At 39.6% G+C, this 9,660-nt stretch overlaps 1 long non-coding RNA gene across 2 annotated transcripts in view; it reads left to right on the top strand.

Annotated features, from left to right (window-relative positions):
* The first annotated feature begins 1,210 nt into the window (after window positions 1–1,210).
* The window catches only part of LOC140529792 (uncharacterized), an 87,291-nt gene continuing 78,841 nt past the window's right edge, over window positions 1,211–9,660 (top strand). The window contains exon 1 of one of the 2 annotated variants that reach the window (XR_011975676.1): window positions 1,211–1,561. This is a non-coding gene — a long non-coding RNA (uncharacterized lncRNA). Of the gene's footprint in view, window positions 1,562–2,999; window positions 3,170–9,660 lie in introns of those variants that run through there. The other variant, XR_011975674.1, reaches the window with a different exon arrangement.

The following is a 9,660-nucleotide window of genomic DNA, read 5'->3' as shown; positions in this document are numbered from 1 at the left end:
CCATGCTAGAAATAGAAAACAGAAGAAAGCAATCCATGGGGAATGGCAGGCGCTTAAGGGTTAAGACAGAACTTTTCCATGCTATGGATGGAAAGCTGACTCAGACTGCTTTGGGGAATCAGCGCCAGCTTCTTCCCTGCACTGGGAGCTTTGTCTTCTTTAGGAGTCAAGTAGGATAGAAAAATTCCGCAGTAGCTGACAAATTTCCAAGAAAGCCATAGGTTCTGCTCATAGTCAATTTCAGCAGGTGGCGCTATTTGCCCTAAAAAAACCAAACCAAACCAAACCCCAATCCACCCCCAGAACCAAAAACACAATCCACCCAAGGAGAAGTGTGTAGTCTCAGAGAGCTCAGGAACATGGAATGGATAAGAACGCCCTCTTTGCTTACCATAGCAGGCAGCTTGGAAGGCAGCATTAAGTTTGCAGACGTCCAAGGGGAAGACCCTCTAGTCGTGCAGTATGGACCTGCTCCTTTGCCTCTGGTTCAGGACTGACCAGACAGGAAGAATCCATCTACTATCCATTCCCCTCTCCTCTGTCCTTGAATTTGCAGGGAAAAAATCGTGGACTGTGGGATTATGTGGGTGGAATTTAGGATGTGCTAAACTCACAGTGTCCTTTGGAGTCTTTCCATGTGACATTCAAGGTGACCTCTCCAAGGACTTCCCTACCATGTTCCACGTACCTAATGTTCTGTACGATTCAGACAGTGTTCTGGGACACATCATTTAGAGGAGAGGAGCATTAGCAGGGAAATATTATTTCTCCTTAGGTAACCATATGCTCTCATTGGCATCAGCACATCTAAAATTGGGTTTGCTTTGGAGCCGGGAGGGATTTAACTCCCACTTCTTCCATTAACTTATGGTGTATCCTTGGGCAAATCATTTCACCTCCATGGGTCTGCTTCCTCGTCTATAGAGTGAAGCTGTTTATTGAGCTTTAACATCTGTTTCAGCTCAAATAGTTTAATATTCTTATTTAGAAGGGACCTAGAAAGCCGATATTGTTTAATGTAATCTGTTCACATGGGGAAATAATCAAACAATGAGAGCATTCTACAGAGGAGGTTGTAAGGCCATGCTTCCAAGGAACATCAAAGTACTGAAGTGTTTTCCCCAGAGTGTCTTGGTGACACAGGAACTTGGTTAAGTAGGTAACAGATCCATGTTGTGTCTTGTCCCATGTCCAAGCTCATAGTCACTAGCTGCTGGGTTCACAGCCTTAATATGACAAGATTAGTTTGCAATAAATTTCAAAGTCTTTGCTTTTAGGAGTCACTGGGAAGGACATGGGCCTGACCAAAAGATGAGGTGAGGGAGAAAGAATAACCCAGGGAAAACTGATTTTCCTTTTTCCTTCACTGTCCCTGTTTCTGAAACACAAAAACACTTTCCATTTTTTGAGGCTCCTCTTCCTCAGCTCGAGCCAACAAATGCTCTAACATCCTTTGAGAAGGAGGCTTATCTGAGGCTCAGTGGGGACTCTGCAGTCCATTTCTCCGGTTCATCCAGACACACGGAAAACTGCCCAAGGGAACCTGAAAGGAACTCTCAAGGTATTTCATTTCCTTTAACATGCAGGCTGATTGCTTTAACCCTGCAGAATTGTGCATCTCTCCCTGGGTGATAGCTGGGTGATAGCTGCATTGGGCAGGGACGTGCCTAGCTGCCTTAATTTCATGCCACCACACTGGGGACCAGACAAGGTTGGTGCAGAGAGACAGCAGAGACAGCTGTGCCAAGGCTGTGAATGCCTAAAACTGCAGCAAGGTTTTTTGGTAAGAATCTGCAGTCAGAGGGAAATGTCCTGAGGGTGGTCAGTGTAGCCCAAGGTGAGCATGATGGCTTTGCTGTGTCAGAAAATTCAGAGGCTGGGATGGATAGATCCATGCTGGTAACTGCAAGGTCACTGACTACACTCTTGCAACACACTGGTTCCTTTTACTTTGAGAGCGAGAGAATGGCTAGCAGGCAACTCTGTTCTCTCTGCTTTTAAAGGGATGCATTGGGTAACCCTGGAGACAGCAGAGAATCAAAGTGCAGCTCTGAAGGGGGCTGCTTCAGCTAAAACAGCAGAATTAACTAAGTATTCAGAAGAGTCCTTCTGTAAGAGTCATTTCAGCGGTCTGGGGAAGAAGCAGAGTTAGGCAATGGAAAGGAGACAGGTTTTGGAGTCAGAGGGTCTGGTTTCAAATATCTGCCTTCCATTGTGTGCGATTTCGGACAAGTCACTTGATGTCTCTGGACCTCAGTGGACCTCAGTCGTCTTCTCTGTTAAAATTAGAAGCTTGGGTTGGACAACTTCTAATGTCTCTTCCAGGTCTAGATAGCAGACGATTACTTCTGTAGCTCTTTAATAATAAATAATACCTTAAATTTGTATTATGCACTGCAAAACACTCCACTGTCTTAGCCAATATCTCTGTTGACCCTTATTATAGGCATTTTTAATGATCATTTTACAGATGGGGAAACTGGGGTCCAGAGAATGTCAGCTCCTTGAGAAAAGGTCCTGTTTTCATTTTTTCTTTTTATCCTCAGTCTTTAGCACAGTGCCTTGTACATAGTAAGTGCTTAACAAACGCTTGTTGATTGATTGTTGATCAAAATGAAGTGACTTACCCAATATGTACAGGTCACAAGCAGATTTGAAGCATGATCTTCTAACTCCAATTTCATCTTTGCACAAAGTGCTTCTTAGTCTTTCATCAAAGTGCTTCTTATCAACCAGTACTCTCCTCCACAGACTTTACAATCCAGAAACATCTACCTTTTTCTGGCATGATTCTAACGTCTGGCATTTCCTAATGCCTCTTTGTTCTTGGACCACTCTCCCCCTTAATCTGTCTCCTAACTTCTCTGGCATACTCCAAGGCTCTTTTCCAAACTTTTCTGCTGGAAGGCTTTCCTGATCCCTCCCACTGCTAGTGCCTTCTCTCTGTGATTTGTGTTCAGTCATTTCAGTCATGTCTAGGCTTTCATGACCCCATTGGGATTTTCTTGGAAAAACTGGAATATTTTGCCATTTCCTTCTCATTTACAGATGAAATTGAGGCCAGCAGACTTAAGTGACTTGTCCAGAGTCACACAGCTGGTTAGTGTCTGAATCCAGATATTATCATCCTACTACTATGGACTGCCCGAGTTGCTACTGATGTGATCTGGTGAGTTCTGCTGAGTTACTGATTTGATTTCAGGCCTGCTTATACACTACAGAGTTCTTAGAAGCTGTCTTAGTGCCGTGGTCTAAAGACCATGACTATTATCTCTTGCCATGATGCTTAGTCTCACAATGATCAAATCAGCATATCATACTACATCCTTGTTTTTTTCCCAATTCAATTCAGCAATCATTTGTCAACTTTGCATTGCCTTTTATTAATTGCCATGCAATATGTTACATTGGGATTACAAGGTTGAAAAATGACACATTTCTTATTCTCAGGAAACTTACGATCAAATGCTTAACTTTCAAGAACTAGAACAGATGATTCTGAGACTATGTGTGAATAAGAGCAATGGACTTGAAGTCAGGAACACCTGAGTTCAAATTCCACTTCATGTATTTACTAGCTATGTGACCCTGAGCAAGTCACATAACCTCTGTCTGCCTCAGTTTCCTCATTTGTAAATGGGGATAAAAATAAACTACCTTCCAGGGTTAATGTGAAGATCACATGAGATGATTTTTATAAAGCATGTTGAATAGTGCCTAGGACATAGTAGACACTTAATACTTCTTTCCTCCTCCCTCCCTTCCTCCCTCCCTCCCTTCCTTCCTTCCTTCCTTCCTTCCTTCCTTCCTTCCTTCCTTCCTTCCTTCCTTCCTTCCTTCCTTCCTTTTCATGTAATTAGATTTGGTCCTAGCCTTTGGTACTAGGCTCTTAAGGTATTTCCAAATTCCAGCTGTCATCCAGGGGGTTAAATCCCCAAAGCCTCCATTTTGCATCATCTGAAAATTTTGTAAGCTTGAGAGCTCCTGGCCTTGTCACAAACTTTCTGGACTTTAAAACTTGCCTTCTCTACTGCTGGCTTACCCTGGAGCTTCCTTCAGCTCTTAGGGCCATCTGGTGCTGGAACAGCCTAGCACAGCTCCCACCTGCTCAGCCTGGAATATTCATCTGCAAGGTCTGCCCCCTTCTCCCACTGGAGAGTTCTTCCTGGAACTTCCATTTGGCGGAAGGGTCCAAGTCAGCCTGACTTCATTCTGTTGCTGGTCCTTTCCCTGTTTTTCTGGACTTCAGAAACCTGCCCCTTTTTAGTACCTTCTTTCTCCCAACTTTCACCTCTTCCTTTAGCTCCCCTTTGGATGATGCTTTCCTCATTACAAAGTAAACTCTTGAGGGCAGAGATTTTTTGTTGCCTTTATTTATAACCCTATCACTTAGCACGGTGCTGAAGTAGGCACTTAACATGTTTTTATTTCCTTCCTTCCTTAATTATCAAAGTTCAAGCACAGATCCCTGGAGCACTTTACTGGAGACCTCCTTCTTAGCTGGCCTCAAATCTCTAATGACTACTCTTTGCACCTAGCAATTTACCCAATTTCAAATATGCCTAATTGTACTATTGCCTAGCCCACATCTATCTATCTCTTCATTAAGAACAGTCCACAATTTATAGAGCATTCTGCTAACATCTAGGCAAGATTTGTATACAGGCTTCCCCCAGTCTACCCATCGCATATGAAATTAGCCTGTCACAGTCTGTTTGATGAAGCGATGATATTTCTTTGCAATCACCACATCCTTTACTAATGTTCTCTAGCCATCTACTTAATGATATATTCTAAGTTATTTTGGTCTAAGAATCAAAGTCACTTTTACTAATCTAGAGTTTGCATACTATATTCTTTTCTTTTTTGGAAAGTTGGGATTTTTGCTTTTTTCGAATTCCCTTTCTTTTAGATTATTGACGATGGCTCAGTAATGACATTTGTTAGTTCTTTCAGGAGCAATTCTTCTGAAATTGGTGCTTTGAATTCATAAAGCCCTCCTAGTGGATGAATTACTATCTCTTTATCTATCCTATGCATCAGCTTCCTATTAACCATCTTGTTTTCCTTTTCCATCCAAAAACCATTCTCCTTGAAAGTGAAAACATGAAAAATAAGAATTGATCATTTCATCATCATTGTCCCTTCTAACCTAAGCAGTGCTCATAATTCTTTTTTGATCTTCCTCTTTTATTCAATTTAGTTTTCTTTTTAAAAAGATGATAATAGCAAAATCAGTCTTTGCTAATTCTAAGCCAGGCTTTCATAACCATTTTTTTGTTGTTGTTTTTGTTCTGGATCCCTCTGGTAGTCTGGTAAGTTTATGGACCTCTTTGTAAAAAATCATAATTGTAGGAAATTTCAGGTTTCATTTAGAGATTAGTGAAAATAAAGATGCATCCCAACACCCCCCTCCAAGTTCATGCACTTGATGAGAGCTAACTGAGATATGAGCTTAGAACAGGCAATAATTTTGATATGGTCTTATTTTGTGGCAGCACTGGTTGTGCGTGCTTATAGTGATATTATGCTTTCTCGGAATGTCTGACCTTGATTAGATGAAACCAGATTGAACTATTTTTCTAACCTTTAGTTAGCTAAGTGCTAGGTTTCCTGCCATGCATACATTTTGTTGCTTTCTTTTATTGTGTTTTTTTAATTCTGTGGTTTTAAAAAACAGATACTATTCCAAGGAAATATGAAAAAGTTGTGGCTCTTGAAGAGCACACTTCACTTACTGTTAGAAGTATTGTAGCAATGGTTGATGTGGAGGGAGGTCAAGTATTTCAAGGTTCATTTGAGCCTATAAAACAGGATTAGTCTTATAGGAGTATAATGAAAATGTAATAAAAAATGAAAAGCAATACCAAAAACTAACAAACTTCTGCCTCAAAAAAATCTGATTAAACCTCAGAAAAGAAGCATAGATCGTCAATGGGACGTGGAGTCTAGAGATATCACACTGTACAATGCAGTATAGGCTTCTTGAAGGTGAAAGGAGAGAGAGAGAGAATACTAATAAAAATTGCTATGAAGATTTATCATATGCAAAATAATGCAAAAATAGTATTGAACATTGGGATGAGTTAAATTTTAAACATGAAATTCACTTTTTCAATCAGGACTATGACAAAGTTGTTGTTGGAGGGAGTCTAAGCGAGCCTGTACTATTGGGATATCTCCATTAGACTGTAAAACATCCACACATACCTCATGTCCCCCACCCCCTTACTCCTGTCCTCCAAATGTTTTGTCCCCATTGATATAATAAATCTGAGAAATATATTGATATACTGAAAAGCAGAATTGTCCTGGAAATACAGAAATAGCAAAATCTCAATGAAATGCTACAACATGATCTTGTACCATGCCATGTATCGTAAAAGGTTAAGAAGTTTTTCCTAGAGACAGAGATAAACATACTCGAGTGATCTGGGACTTTGCTTGATTTAATTCCAATCAAAAGTCCATGGCCTATGATCAAGACTAGGCTTGAAAAAATGGACTGTTTGTCAGAGGTACACTTATTATCCAATATGGTACAAGTATGCATTCATGATGAACTAAAGAATATATGTCAAAATCTTGTGAACTCAGTGCTATATCATGTCAAAGTGACTGAAGCAAAAGTAGGACATATTGCATAATAAAAGCTTTTTTTAAAGTAGCAAAAGGTTGGTAAGGTATATTTAATTATTTTGCTTTGTTCAGCTAATGTACACCTTGCTGTGATACATTGCTTGTGAGAGAAATTATAATTTTACTATAATATTAGTAACTACTTATTAAATCAGGATCTAGGTTTTTCTCTTTTATTTCTTTATTAAGGCCCAGCCCCTGATTTTTTTAGTTAGTCTCTGAAGGACATGACCATTTGATGAGATTGTCCTACCCTTTAAGGAACAATATGCCCTTCTGTCTTGGTTCCCTATCCAACTAGAAGACCTAATTTCTGTTTAGAGTATAAACAGAATCCAGTTTAGGCAAGTTTTAACCCAGGGGAAATGATCCCCTGTCCTTGTACCCCTCCATTAGAGTTTAGGGTGACCCAGCTCATGAAGGAGAAAACTAGCCAGAGTGGTCTGGATGAGATGGATTTCCCTGTTCAGATGGCTGGAGGCTCCTGAGTTTCATGATCAAACCACATTCTCAGAAGGAGAAGCCAAGGACTTCTAGCCCATGAAATGTCCTCCAATCAGAGTTCATTTTCACCTGTCAGGGACATTCCCTTTAAAAAATATTGAAGGCTTTCAGATTCTTTATGTCTGTGGTTTCTGAGAGAAACCACTGCCCATTAACTAATTGATTGCTGACCAATCTAATTAATACATTGATTATTAGTTACCCAGAAACTCTGTCTCTTGGGTTTTTCATTCATCACTCTTGTGGGGCAGCCTGTTTTATTTTTTTTGACATTTTCAATGGTTAAGGAGAACCAATTCAGTGCAGTAGCTGGAGGCCTGGTTTTGTTGTTTGGATCTCCTGGGTTCTGATCCTGCAACTGACACATGCTTGACCAGGGACAAGAAACGTATCCTCTTAGTATACCCTTAGGGACAGCTAAGTCTTTAAGTTACAATTTAGTTGTTGATATTTATTTTTTGAGTGGAGAAAGTTTGTATACCAGGAGTCCCCAGCATTGATTAAAATAACTATAACAACATATTTTTTAAAAAGTTTTTCCTTGTATCAAATTAAAATTAATATTAAAAATTAAAACTTGACTATAAATTCTACTAACTGGTTCAAGTATTGCTCTCTGGGGCTAAGCAGGACAAATCTAATTCTTTACCCATGTTGAAATCTTTTAAATATTTTAGAAAAGAATTCATGTGCCTCTCTTCCATACTCCAACATAAGTTTTCTGATCCCCAGTTCTTTCAACTCATTGTCATATGGTGTGATATGGTATGGTATGGTTCTACACTTTGTACTTGATTTAGGTTATCAATGATCTTCCTAAAATATGCTATTTAAGATAATGTAAATGCTAGGACTATGCCTTCTCTTGTTCTGGATGAAGCACTTCCTAAGGTGACATTTGGTGTTTTGGATGCCCCATTATGCTGCTGACTCATGTTGCCAAAGATCATCTCTCTCCCTGCCAGCAAAGAAGGTTTACTTTGTTATTTCAGAGTCACTTTATTCTCCTAAATCTATCAAGCAAGTACTTACATCATGACCAACATTAACTACCCAATTAATAATTATTTATCAACATTGATCCTTAATTAAATCGCTAATTCAGCACACATTTATTGAGAGAGCCTATTATGTGAATTGTTTATTGGGCATAAAGAAGTATGAAACAGGCATCTTAGCCTTAATAAACTATCACAATAATTGAAAAGATTAAGGCTTAAACACATAAAAAATTAGACAAGAATATATGAAAACTGATATTAAAATGCTAAATGGTGATTATCTCAGACTGTGAATGCTAGGGAGTAATTGCTAGGGGTGGGAAAAAAAATCCTGCTCAGACACAACCGTTAGAGGGGATGGATGATGTCCTGAAAACTGTCCAGAGAGATTCCCAGGATTCCATACCACTAGACAATTTCCTTTCACCTCTAGAAAAGGGCAAAAAGTGAAGGTAACCTCTACCTAACAGACCCTAGGGAAATGAACAATTTTTTGGTTATTCCTCCTCCCAGCTATCCCAGTGACAATTACATTAAATGTTGTTTCCTTTAAATACTCAATGCTCCAGTCTTATGGTGCTCTCATGTTGCCAGGTGAGGCATTGCTTTTGATTTGAGTTTGGAAAGGGACCTCTGATGCATATTATCTGTGTAACTCTGGGCAAATCACTCTTCCCGTCAGTACTCCAGGCAAATAATCCTTAAAACCATACATTACATATAGAAGTTGCTGTATTATCTGTGTTTTTCTTTGACTTTATGACAATGTACTCCTTCTGCATGTGGAATGAGGACACAGGAACAGACATACCCTCTGTAAGCTGTGTCAGAATGTTATAATACAAAAATAGTGAAAGCTCCACACATCTCTCTTTCCCATATCTCTGCCCTATCCATTCATTCCCCAGGGGATTGCGCCACTGAGGCTCTTTGGATTCTCAGAACACCCTCTCAGATCAGGAGGCAAGATATATTCATTTGGATAATGGAAGCATCAATTGATTTTGGAGGGAAACACGACCAGGGTTTCCTAATCTTTTGCCATTAAATATTGTACCAAAATTTATGTACTGGGACAATGTCCCAGAACTCTGAGCCAGATTTTCAATTTCAAGATGGATAATTTAAAATGTCCCTAGAAGGGCAAATTGAATTGAACTAAGCTGCAACTTTTATATACATATGGAATAATGATGGGATTCTGAGACACTGTGCAGAAAAAAAAATTGGCCCAAAAGTTTCCTTAGTCATCAATGTCAGTCAATCAACAGGCATTTATGAAGTGCCTACCAGGCACTATGCTAAGGACTGGGGCTACAAAGAAAGGCAAAGACATAGTCACTGTCTTCTATCAGCTCACATTCACGTGAGAGAGAGGAGGGGAAGAAACTGCTTACAACTACGGGAAGTCATATTTGGGAACTTAGGAAGGCCTTCAAAGGTTGAATTTGATTTGAGTATTGAAAGAAGCCAAAGAAAAATCGTGTTCTGTCTGGGATCACTAAAGCTATTTGTG

Source organism: Notamacropus eugenii, chromosome 2, assembly GCF_028372415.1.
Source record: "Notamacropus eugenii isolate mMacEug1 chromosome 2, mMacEug1.pri_v2, whole genome shotgun sequence".
Lineage (NCBI taxonomy): Eukaryota > Metazoa > Chordata > Mammalia > Diprotodontia > Macropodidae > Notamacropus > Notamacropus eugenii.
Note: the sequence above shows the minus strand (reverse complement) of the source record. Positions and strands in the feature narration are given on the sequence as shown.